Source organism: Phodopus roborovskii, unplaced genomic scaffold (genome assembly GCF_943737965.1).
Source record: "Phodopus roborovskii unplaced genomic scaffold, PHOROB, whole genome shotgun sequence".
Taxonomy (NCBI): domain Eukaryota; kingdom Metazoa; phylum Chordata; class Mammalia; order Rodentia; family Cricetidae; genus Phodopus; species Phodopus roborovskii.
In genome coordinates, this window is record NW_026126511.1 from 31,403,024 (window position 1) to 31,416,956 (window position 13,933).

Genomic DNA, 13,933 nt, shown 5'->3' on the forward strand with positions numbered 1-13,933 from the left:
GATATCAGTTTTAAGACTTAAAAGACCTCAGGCATGATATTTACTATAGCTGTAGGTCCAATAAAATTTTTCATCTCTTAGAATGTAAGAGATATTTTTATAAAAATTCATCACCACACTGCAGTTCCTAAATGATTGCAACCTTCTACTGGATATATGGTCAAAGTTGTCAAGAAGTCATTTTCCAGTCTCCTGTCTTGATGTGTAGGATTCATTAAAGACCAGTTCTTGAGTGACAGCATTAGTATCAGTGCAACATCATTTGAGACCAGGGCCAGGCTTGTTATACACTGAGTGGTTGTCACTCTTAGATCTCTGAATTTAGATAGCCATTTCTCATAGTTTAAATATTACTAACCTTAAGAATGTTTTCTGCAACCTAATATAGCAAACAGAGCATAGTCAATTATTGCTCGTATTAACAGAGTAGTTTAGGTAGATTCATGTTAAATACAGACCCTCTAAACTAATCTTCAGAATCATTCAGAAACTCACATTCATTCATGTATCTAATACATACATTATATAAGCCCTGGGACCTTATGCATGTTCGACAAGCTCTCTGCAACTAAAGTATATCACCAAGCCTGAAGAACTTAGTATGTTGCTATGTAGCACAGTATACACTTGTTTTTGTTCATTCAATAGAATATCTTGATGGCCTTAATCAACTAGTTTGACTTCTGTGATGCTCAGTTAGCCTATGAATTAACAAAATAAGTATTGTTAAAATGATATTGAGTTGACATAATCAGTTGAGAAGAAACATTTATAGACATGTTATTGACTGTTAAGATCTACACAAACAATAAGCAATATAAATCGACATCATCAATTTCTGCATTATACAACTGTTTCCTGAATGTTTTCATCTTTACCTTTTGTGATAGTTTTAATTCATATACAGTTACTATAATCTTTTCTTCCACTGAATGGAAAATACAAATAGTAGACCATAAGTGTTTACCCAGAATTCTGAAGACCTGTATGTATAATTTTAAGAAAATATATCCAGAAAAGGAAATATGACAAGATAATTATATACTGTACTCTCTGATATTGACTTAGAAAGTATGTTAACAAAGTAAGCTTTGAAAATGGGACTTCATGTTCAAGAGGTGGTTATTTTAATACTGTATTTTGAAGAGATTGCATAGAAATATCTCATTTGTGGGAAATGCAATACAGCTTTTGTTACAAAGGTTTCAGAGTCTGCACTCAATATTGTAACAAAACGGTTTTATTTCTTGGAACACTGTAGAACTATTTTTACAATCCTGATTATCTAACACTCGTAAAAATGCTGACATATCCATTTCTAACTATCGTGTTTTATCAGTTACAAACAAAACCTATTCTATCTTTGTTTCAGGGGCTAGATAAATTATCCATGCTATAAAAAAGAATTTCAAAATAAATTACTAAATCAGCCACTGATATGAGAAAATTGTAAGTGGAAAGTTTTATTTTGATACACTTTCATTATATCCAAGTAATAAAACCTGCTCATGGATACAACTTACCATTTCAAACTGTCAAAAACTTTGTGATTGTGTTAAGTTTTCTACCACTTTCCCAAAAAATATTAAAGCAATTCAATTTAGGCAAAATTTAAACAGCAATATTACAATTCTTGCATTTCATCCATATTTTTTACAAGTAACTTCAGGTGCCAGATTAGTAGTTGCATAGTTCTTTAAAACATCATAGAAGGCATGCTCTGTTTCTCATACCTAAAATACTAATGAAAATATAATGTTCACAGTATATACAAATAATTCTCAGATTTCCTCTTTTCCCTTTAGAGCTCTATAGCATGATGTAATGCATGCTCAGAGAGAAGAAAGGAATATTTAAGGGGAAATATTATGGGAAATAGCTTTTGTACTGAAAAATAGTAGTATTAAATTCTGTAACTTTAGAGAACAGTACTAAATGTCAATGTACTGCAAAGATATATATTTGTAGTTGAAAGCCCTCTGCTGATTTCAATTTAGGACAGATGTGTCAACACAAAGAAGGCATCATTACACAAGGAAATACAAGTTAAGTAAGCTAATTTTTCTTTCTTATTGAGAGTTTAGATGGAAATAATGGAATATTGGAGTTGGAATATTGAAATAATGGGATATATGCTAGGGGTATTCATTCTTCTAATAATCCAATTCTGACTCTAAAATCTAATCAACATTCTGTGTGGTGGTTTGAATGAGAATGGACCTCATAAGTTCATATATTTGAAGAAATGTGTGGAATAGATTAGTAGGTGTGGCCTTATTGGAGGAGGTGTGCCACTGGGTGTTAGTTTTGAGGTTTTAAAATCCCACTCATTTTACCCATTCTGTTAGCTCTTTCTGCCTCATGACTGTATGTTGTGGAATAACCTTTGTGTCAAGTGTTACTTTTTTTTTTTTTTTAAGATAAATGGTCAATAGCTAGGCAGGATTTTGGGTGCAGAGAGAACACTGGAAGAATAAGGATAGGGATGAACAGTAGGCAGTCAGTCACTGAATTAGCTGGACACATAAAATTGGATAGAGGTAAAAGATACATGGTAGATAGACCACAGATTAAAAGATATTGGTTAATTTAAGTTATAAGAGCTAGTTAGAAACAGGCCTAAGTTATCAGCTCAGATTTCATAATGATAAGTCTCTGTGTGGTCATTTGGGAGCTGGCAGTCAGGATAGAAAAGTCCACATACAACTGTTTCTCAATGTGGTGGTTTGGAAGATAAGGGCTCCCAAAGAGAGTGACGCAATGTGGAGCTGGCCATGTTGGAAAAAGTAAATCACTATGGGGACAAACACTGATGTCTCTTTTCCTGAAGTCTTCCTCAGTGTGACTGACAGTTGACTTCGTACTGCCTTCTGGTTAAGATATTGCCAGAACCATATCTGCCTGTGTGAGGCTGCCATGCTCCCTTTCATCAGGATAATGGACTGGACCTCTGAAATTATAAGCTGATACCTCAGTTAAATGTTTTCTTTATAGTTGCTGTGATCATTGTGTGTCTTCCTGGAGTAACCTTAACTGACACAATCAATATGTGAGCTCTCAGCTAATGGTCTAGTGTCATGACTGCCTACTTGTTTCCATGCTGCCTGATACCATGATAATAGACTCTAACACTCTGAAACATATAATTCCAAAATAAATACTTTTTTTATAAATAGACTAGATTGTGATGCATTATAACAGCAAGAAAAAAGTAACTATGGCATTTTGGTAATCATGAATTGAATAAAGTTTTGCCATCTGACATGTATGGAGTGGTTATCAAATTCATGTGTCTATTGTGTTCACTGTTATAATGGAAGGTAATTCTTGACTTTACTGTAAGTGATGAGGAATTCAGTTGTAAATTAAGAAGTCTGAAACAATTACTTAGACTTTTGGTCTCAGTAAGTATTATGAATTTCAAAAGGAAATGATGTAAACTCTCAGGTATTTATTTTCCTGATCATAAATGTCAATGTGAAGCCCATGAGTAGAACTATATTTGTGATATTTATGTGAATATGTACATATATATGTTTATATAGACATATATACAGATAACATTGGAGTTTAGAATGCTTGACTTACAATTTTCATTTTAATTTTGAAAAGTTAGAGACAGTAGAAACTACACCTCAAAGTTTTAATTTTTATCTTTTCTTTGCCTACAAAGGTATCCTATAATAGATCTTTGACAATTTAAAGGCATCAGCCAAGATCTATATCACTTAGTTGGCCACAACAGCATGTGGATAAACAAGAAATAAAGCACATTATTCTTCTAAGATAAACTATTTTATTTAACAGGATATGACTGGTGAAACCAGTTTAGACTTTTAATGTTTTCAATGTACTGTGAGTTTATAGGGACATACTCAACATAAGTCAAGGAATCTATATGTGTGGATGTGTTTGCTAAAGATAATTTATCCTTGCATATTTTTAATTTTGATCTAATAAAGAGAGCATAGTTTAATTAATTAATGTGAATGAATTATCATAAGATACATTCCTAGGAAAAGAAAAAATAAAAATTAAAACTTCAATGTATACTTTTACTAGATGTCTAACTTTTAACGTGATGAAATGTGATGAATATATAATAAAAGAAGCTAATAAAGTATCTCATTAATCATTAATTTTATTTTAAATATATATAAAATGTTTTAATAGCATTACTAATACTACAGAAGATGCAAAAAAAAGCTACAAGAAACAGATAATTTTTTTGTGAAAGGAAAGGAATTTAGGGTGGCTTCAATTTTATTGTTAATAGCAACCCTGTGCTAGCTACAGAGAGATTTAACCATATTAAAGAATACAGTAATTATATTTTCAAGTGATTTTAGTTATTTATATTCTTGAACATTAATAATCATTTTTGGTAATTATTATTTAATATACTACTTCTTTATCTATAATTCAGCATATAAGAGACATATTTGATGAATGAAAGTTGGAAGTAGGTAATGGCATCAAGTTTCAATCAAAATTCAGCCTTCATGCCCTTTGCTATTTCATCCTCCTGGCCCTGATCACTCTTCAAAGCTGACATTTCATATGCAATTTATATACCTTTCTATTCCTCAGATTTATTTTTAAAAGACCTTGCATGAATCCACATAAATTTTGCCTCTTTAGAGGCCAGTCAGATTGAGGAAGGTAGTTAAGGGAATAAATGACATGAGGTACATTTTGGAGGGCACTGTCCCTGAAAATAAATAATTTTAAAATTTATGAATATAATCATACTTTCTGCTGCAGCCAAGCTATACTCCCCCTCTTAACTTGGTAAACTCAGTTGTAATTTTGAAATATTTGCTGATGCCTATGGGTCTGGAGTTATCATCTTCTTGAATAATTCCATGAAATTACAAACTTCTTCACAACCCTGACTGTAAAACAAGAAATTCTAAGATCTCTTTGTTTTAAAAATAGGATAATTTGGATGGTGACATGGCTCATTTGGTAAAGGCCCTTGCTCTCTAGGTGAACAATCTGAATTTTGTTCCTGAGACCTACATAGCAGATGGAGAGAGAACTTATTTCGACAGGTTTTCTTCTAACCTTCACATAAATAGCAGGGCTTGTTTACCTATATCTATTGACTTAGCTGGGTTTTCTATTGCAATGAAGCACTCCATGGCAACTCTTACAAAGGAAATCATTTAATTTGTGCTGGCTTACAGTTTCAGAGATTTAGTTCATTATTATCATGGTGGGTATGGCAGTATGCAGGCTGACATGGTTCTGGGGAAGGAGCTGAGTGTAGCTGGAATTTCTTTCCCGACTGGTCCCTCAGCCATTTAGCCCCCAGATAAACACAAAGACACTATATTAATTATGAAACTATTTGGCCAGTGGAAAAGGCTCTTTATTAGCTATATCTCTCTTAATTATTAACCCATTTCTATTAATTGAAGTATTTACAAATGGCTTATCTTACTGGAGAAGAGTCCAGACATGTTATTACTTCCTTTGCTACATGACATCTCCTAGTGGCTTCATTCTTTTCTATATCTAGCACTTTCTTTGTCTGGTAGCCCTGCTTATACTTCCTGCCTGGCTACTGGGAAGTCAGTGTTGAATCCATCAACCAGTAAGGGAAACATATATACAGAAGGACATCTCCCATTAGCTGAGAGTTCTACATCTTAATCTGCAGGCAACAGATAGAAACTGTGTTACACTTGGAATAAGTTGAGTATATGGGACCTCAAAGCCTGCTCTTATGGTGACATGCTTCCACCAATAATGCCACATCTCAAGGCATGTGCCACCAATGCCCTTCCATGATCTAAGTTTTAAGATTATTATGCCATGAGGAGAAGACACAGATGAAGAGGATCAAGAATAGATACAGAATATTGGGCACAAAGGACTAGAGAGATTGTTCAGTGGTTAAGGTCACTGGCTGCTTAACCAGCTAGGCAGGGGTGGGACTCATCTTTCGTCCCAACACTTGGGAGGCAGAGGCAGGCAGATTTCTGTGAGTTCGAGGACAGCCTAGTCTAGAGTAAGTTCCACAACAGGATCCAAAACAATACAGAGAAACCCTGTCTCAGGAAAAAAAAAAAGAAAAGAAAAGAAAAAAACAAAAACAAAACAAAACTTACACTATACCATATGCAGGGTGTTGGTGGTGCAAGCCTTTAGTCCCAGTACTTGGAGGCAGAGATAGGTGTATTTCTGTGAGCTTGAGACCAGCCTGGTCTACAATAATACACAAAGAAACCCTGTCTCAGGTGTGTGAAGGGGGGGGAGGAACCTATATTATGTCACTTCTACATTTTATAAACCTTTCATAGAGTATTGAGAATAAAGTCCAAATTCCTTGTCATAAAAAAATAAAATAAAAATTAATGCCACATCACCACATCTCCTATTGGTGCCATTCCCTATGGGTCAAGTATTCAAAAGTATTCAAATATATGAGTCTACAGTTGTCATTCCTATTTAAACCATCATACCTACATACATACTTACTTGAAAAATAAGCAATAAAATGTTAAACAAACACACTCCTGGACAAAAAAGAGTTCCAAAAAAAGCTGCTGTTTGTGTTTGTTTTCTTTTCTTCATTCTTTTCTTCCTTTCTTCCTTCCTTCCTTCCTTCCTTCCTTCCTTCCTTTCTTCCTTTCTCTCTCTTTCATTTTATATTTACCTCACAATGAGGGTGGACAAGGCCACCCAATAGGAAGAAAAGAGTCTTTTCATTAGAGAAAATGCATAACTAGTGATGGTGATACACTGATCACATTATCATAAGCCTTTTTGGTTTCCTTAACAAATCCAAACTGACTAGTACTGAATTTCCTGATGAAAATGTATCAACAAAGATCCTGCTCAGAGCCTCCTGAGGCCTGGTTATTGTGCATGCATAGGGAAACCAGTCCCACAGGAGGCCTATCCAAAGTGTGCCAGTGTGCCAGCATCCTAGTCCCAACTCCATCTACAGGAGAAGCCCACCTTCCAGCACCCTACTTGGAGCCTCCTGAGGACTGGAAACTGTACAGTCCAGAGTCTGCCGGTGTCCTGGTCCTGACTCTATCCACTGGAAGAAGAGAGCTATCAGAGTACTGGACCTGCTTGCATCCGCCAGAAGAGAAACTTGGTCTTTTAACCACCAGGAGAGGGAGAGAACTCACTGGTACCTACTGGAAGAAGGGATGGGTAGACAACAGAATAAGAACACCGTCAATAACAGAAAGACCAATATGACAGCACCAGATTGTAGGGACTCCATACCAGCAAAACTTGAACATCACAACACAGATGAAGCAGAAGAGAGCAACCTTATAAGCAACTCTATGATGATGTCAGAGACCCTCAAAGAGGTAATGAGCACATCCCTTAAAGTGTCCTTCCCTGATAATAAGATTGATGACTAACTTATCCACCATCATAAAGCCCCCATCTAGTAGTTTATGGAAACAGAACCAGACACCCACAGCTAAACACTGAGCCAAACTGGAATCCAGATGCAAAGAGGGAGGACAAGACCAAGCTACAGAAACCCACAAGACAGCTGACCTGAACAAGGAGCCAATGGGCCCCCAGACTGATATCTGGGAAACCAGCATTGGACTAACTCAGACCCCTGAGCATGGGTCTCAGTTAGAAGGCCTGGGCAGTCTAAGGGACCTCTGACAGTGGAACCAGGATGTATCCTTCATGCACAAAAGTATTTTGGGAGCATATCCCTATGGAGGGATACTCCCTTAACCTAGAGGCAGGTGGAAGGGCCTAGTGCCTACTCCAAATGACTTGACAGATTTTGTTGACCCCTCCTGGAAGGTACCACTCTCCCTGTGGATTGGGGGGGTAGGATGGGAGGGTGGTCTGGGAGCATGGGAGGGAGGGAGAGAGGGAGGAAGGAAGGGAAAGGGAAATGGGATTGATATGTAAAATAAGAAAACGCAAATAAAAAAAAGGGAGAAAAAAATGAAGAAATTGAGGAAAATATAAACCAAAAATTGCAAGTAATAATTCAAACAGTGAAAAGCTTGAAAGCTGAAATAGAGAAAAACAAACAAACAAACAAACCATAGTCTGAGGGAATGATGTTCAAAATAGAAAAGCTAGGTAAATAATCAGAAACTTCATATGAAAGCATAAACAAAAGAATACAAGCAATGGAAGAGATAATTTCAGGTGTTGAAAATACACTAGGAGAAATAGATCCATCAACCAATGAAAATCTTAAGTGCAACAAATCCCTAACTCAAAGTATCCAGGAAATATGGGAAACCATGAAAAGACCAAACCTAAGAATAATAGGTATAGAACAAGATGAAAAAAAAAAAAAAACAAAACAAAAAACAAAAAAAAAAATAACTCCAATGTGTAAAAAAAATATTCAACAAAATTATAGAAGAAAACCTTCCTAACCTAAAGAATGATATGCCAATGAAAGTACAAGAAGCTTACAGAACACCAAATAGAATGGACCACAATACATCTCCATGATACATAAAAATCAAAACACCAAACATACAAAATAAAGTAAGAATATTAAGAGTAGCAAAGGAAAAAGCCAAATAACCTATAAAGGCAAAACTGACAGAATTACACTTGACTTCTCCATGGCAACTGAAGGCAAGAAGGTCCTGGATAGATATTCTAGAATTACTAAGAGACCATGGATGCCAGCCCAGACTAGTATACCCAGCAAAGTTTTCAATCAGTATAGATGGATAAACCAAGATATTTCCTGACAAAAACAGATTTAAACAATACATATCAACTAATATTGCCCCACAGAAAGAAATGGAAGGAAAACTACAAACCCAAAAAGTTAACTATACCCACAAAACAAAGCTAAGAGATAATACCATTTTTCCAACTGCCAAAAGAATAAAAGGGGGTAAATCCACCACTAAATCCAAAATAAACAAGAATTAACAATCAATGGTCATTAATAAACCTGAATATTAACGGTCTTAACTTCCCCTATAAATAGACAAAAGCTACCAGAATGGATATGTAAACAGAATCTATCATTTTTCAGCATACAAGAAGCACACCTCAACTTCAGAGTTAAAGCACACCTCAGAGTTAATGATTGGTAAATGAACCTAAGAAAAAAGCAGGTGTAGCAATCCTAATATCTAGCAAATTAGACTTTAAACTAAAATCAATCAAAAGAGGTGCAGAAAGTCATTTCTTATTCATCACAGGAGAAATCCACCAAGATAAAGTCTCAATTCTAAACACCTATGCAAATACAAAGGCATCCATATTTGTAAAAGAAACATCACTAAAACTCAAATCATACTTCATCCACTTACAGTGGGATATTTCAACACCCCACTCAACACTAAACAAGTCCACCACACAGAAATTTAACAAAGACACAATTATGAAAGAGAACTACAGACCAATATCCCTCATGCACATTGATTCAAAAATACTCAAAATAATGCTGGAAAATCCAATCCAATAACACATCAAAGAAATCATCCACCATGATCAAACACGCTTCATCCCAGGGATACAAGGATGGTTCAACATATGAAAATCCATCAATGTAATCTATCATATAAACAAACTTAAAAAGAAAAACTACACGATCATCTCACTAGAAGCTGAAAAAGCTTTTGACAAAATCCAACCCGCCTTCATGATGAAAATCTTGGAGATATCATGGGTAACAGGAATATATATGAACATAACAAGTGCAATATACAGCAAACTGGCAGCCAACATGAAACTTAATGAAGAGAAACTCAATACAATTCCTCTAAAATCAGGAATAAGACAAGGTTGTCCACTCCATATCTCTTCAATATTGTACGTGGAGTTCTAGCTAGAGAAATAAGAAAACAAAAGAAGGTCAAGAAGATACAAATTGGAAATGAAGAAATCAAATTTCACTATTTACAGATGATATGACAGTTCACATAAATGACCCACAAAATACTTTCAAGTACCGCCTACAACTGATAAACACCTTCAGCAAAGTGGCAGAGTACAAAATTAACTCAAACAACAACAACAAAACCAAAAACCAAACAAAACCAAAACAAAAAACAACAACAACAAAACAGTAGCCTTACTATATATAGATGATAAAGGGTCTGCGAAAGAAATCAGAAATCAGAGAATCATCACCCTTTACATTAGCCCCAAATAACATAAAGTGTCTTGGGTAACACTAACCAAACAAATGAGAGACCTATATAATAAGAACGTTGAGTCTTTAAAGAAAGAAATCAAAGAAGATACCAGAAAATGGGAAGATCTTCCATTCTCTTGCATAGATAGGATCAACATAGTAAAAATGGCAATCTTGAAAAAAGGAATCCACAGATTCATTGCAATATACCTCATAATACTAAAACAATCTTCACAGACCTTGAAAGGACAATACTCAACTTTATATGAAAAAACAAAAGACCCAGGATAGCAAAAAAAAAAAAAAAAAAAAAAAAAAAAAAGAAAACAACAACAACAACAAAAACCCCACTATATAATAAAGGATATTCTGGAGGTATCACCGTCCCTGACTTTAAGTTCTACTATAGAGCTGTAGTTCTGAAAACAGCTTGGTATTTGTGCAAAAATAGACAGGTAGACCAATGGCATTGAACTGAAAACACTAATATTAACCTACACACCTATGAAACCTGATTTTTGACAAAGAAGCTAAAATTATACAATAGAAAAAAGAAAGTATCTTCAGCAAATAGTGGTGGCATAACTGGATGCTGTCATGGAGAAGACTGCAGATAGATCCATATGCAACACATGGACAAAACTTAATTTCAAGTGGATCAAAGACCTGAACATAAATCCAGTCACACTGAGCTTCTTAGAAGAGACAGTGGGAGTTACCCTTGAAAAAAATGGTATAGAGACTTCTTCCTGATCATAACAACAGTAGCACAGACAATGAGATCAACAGTTAATAAATGGGACCTTCTGAAACTGAGAAGCTTCTGTAAGGCAGAGGATATGTCGAAAAAACAAAATGGTAGCCCACCGAATGGGAAAAGATATTCACCTACTCCACATCTTGCAGAAGGCTGATTTCCAAAATATTCAAATAACTCAAGATGCTCATTAACAAAACATCAAATATTCCAATTAAAAAGTGTGGTACAGAACTACATGGAGATTTTTAATGGAGGAATATAAAATGTCTGAAAGACATTGAAGAAAGTGCTCAATATCCTTAGCCATCAGGGAAATCAAAACAACTCTGATATACCATCTTACACCTATCACAATGGTTAAAGTAAAAAACACCAGTTACTATTTATGATAGAGAGGATGTGGAGAAAGGGGCTATTCCTCCATGCTGGTGGGAGTCCAAACTCATTCATTGTCTTCAGAAACCCTTATGGTGTTTCCTCATTATAATAAGAATCAGTCCACAGTCTACCTCAGATCCAACAATTACACTCTTAGGCATATACCCAAAAGATTCACATTCATACAAGGACATCTGTACAGTTATGTTCCTAGCAGCATTATTTGTAATAGCCAGAACCATGAAGCAAACTAAATGCCCCTTAATTAAACAATGGATGGAGAAAATTTGGTGCATTTACAAAATGGAGTACTGCTCAGAGGGGGAAAAAATGGAATCTTGAATTCCTCTGGCAAATGGATAGAACAAGAAGACACCATCCTGAGTGACATAACCCAGTCACAAAAAGACAAGCATGGTATGTACACACTCATATATGGATATTAGACACAGAGAAGAGGATAACCAGCCTACAATTCACATCACCATAAAAGCTAAGAAACAAGGAAGACCCTAAGACATACATGGTCCCCCAAGAGAAGGTGAAAGGGATATGATCCCCTGAACATGTTAGGAGCATGGGGGTAGAGGAGGTAGAGTTAGGAGTAAGAGAAAGGAAGAAGAGAAAGGGAGAGGAGGACATGGGAAAGCAGGAAATTTGAATTGGAGGAAGAATAGAGGAGAGCAAGGAAAGTGATACCATAACAGAGGGAGCCATTATAGGTTTTAAGAGAAATCTGACACTAGAGAAATGTCCAGAGATCTACAAGGAATACCCCACTTTACAATCTAAGCAATACTGGAGAGGCTACCTTAAATGCCCTTCCCAGATAATGAGATTGATTGATGATTACTTAATATGCCATCCTAGAGCCTTCATCCAGTAGCTAATGAAAACAGAACCAGACACCCACAGCTAAACATTAAGCCAAACTCCTGGAATCCAGTTGCAGAGAGGGAGGAGTGATGAGCAAAGGGTTCAAGACCAGGTTGACCTGAACAAGGGGAGCTCATGAAGCCCAGCATGATAACTTGGAAAACAGCATAGGACCAACCCAGACTCTCTGAACTTGGGTGTCACTTAGGAAGCCTGGTCAATCTATGGGGCCTCTGGTTGTGAATCAATATTTATCCTTATTAGAGGAGTAGACATTGGGAGCCCATTCCACATAGAGGGATATTCTCTCTGTCTAGATACATGGTGGAGGGCCTAGGGCCTACTCCAAATGATATGTCAGATTTTGAAGATTTTCCCATGGAATGCCTCACCCTCCCTGGGGAGCAGAAAGGTGATAGGTTGAGGGTGGGTTGGGGGCAGGGGAGGAGAGGAGTGAGAGGGAACTGAGATTGACATGTAAAACAAGTGTGTTTCTAATTTAAAGAAAATATAGAAAATAAAAGAGAAAAGAAATGCCTCCTCCTTGTCATCAAAGTAGAGAAATCTACATGGGGAGAATTGCACACACATTTGCTGGTAAATAATTATAATTATGTTAAATAATGATACTAAATTATAATTTAAAGTCTGTCATACTTTTTTCTCTTTGAAATTATAATATAATTATTACATCTCTTCTTTCCCTCTCCTTCAAGCCCTCCTAGAGACCCTTCCCTGTTCTTCAAATTCATGCCCTATTTTTTAATCAATTAATATTTCATGCATATATTTATATGTATATTGAAGATTCATACATGTGAAAAATACAAAACAGTAAAACAATAAAAATTTAAGTTAATGTTCATTAACATTTCAGTGACATAGATACTGTGTATTCCAATACTGTGTACCATATAGAACATAAATTTTGGAGCTAAGAGGCCATGTAGTGTTGAATACTTCAAAATCCAATTACTATCATTTTAAAATCTTATATCTTTTTGTTGTAAATTCCTTGGTTTAAGAACATAGTTTGGAAACTACTCATGATTTATCCATCTGTTTAAAATCTTTCACATTTATTCAGAATGCATTGTTTTCTAATTATTTCTTAGTTTCTATAGTTTCATGCTTCCTGAATATATTATGGACAATTTTAGCACACACATATCAAACTAACGAGGTTTCTAATAATTTGTAATTTGGACATTTAGGTGAGATAATTTTTGTACCAGTTAAACAGTGTGTTTTATTTCTCTTGTAAAGAAGTAATCATATGTTTGTGGAAGATAAATCACATCTCTGTTAGTTTGGCACTTCCCCAAATTTACTTGAACATGTATTTTCCAAACCTCTCTCTCTCTCTCTCTCTCTCTCTCTCTCTCTCTCTCACTCTCTGTCTGTCTCTAACACAAACACTTGAGCTGGATTTATTTTTGATAAATGCTTGCCTTATTACCCATCTTCAACTTTTAGCAACCTAGTATTTTAACATCTATTATTTGCAACTTGTCATTCATTATGTTAACTGTTTTATATTATCAGTGATACTAGGACTTAAGTTATTTGTTTCTTTCCATTGTATTTTTAATGAATATGTTACCATCCATTTATTATCCATTTATTTTCATTTGGAAAGTAAAGCAGGAGTGATTTACAGCATGAATGGAGGAAAATTCTGTAGGCTTTTGTTGTTGTTGTTGTTATTTTTGTTTTATTTTGCTTCCCCCACCCCCAGTGTTCCCATGATTGTTCTGTGTGTACTCACACAGAACTTATACTTTTTTTTTTTTTTTTTTTTT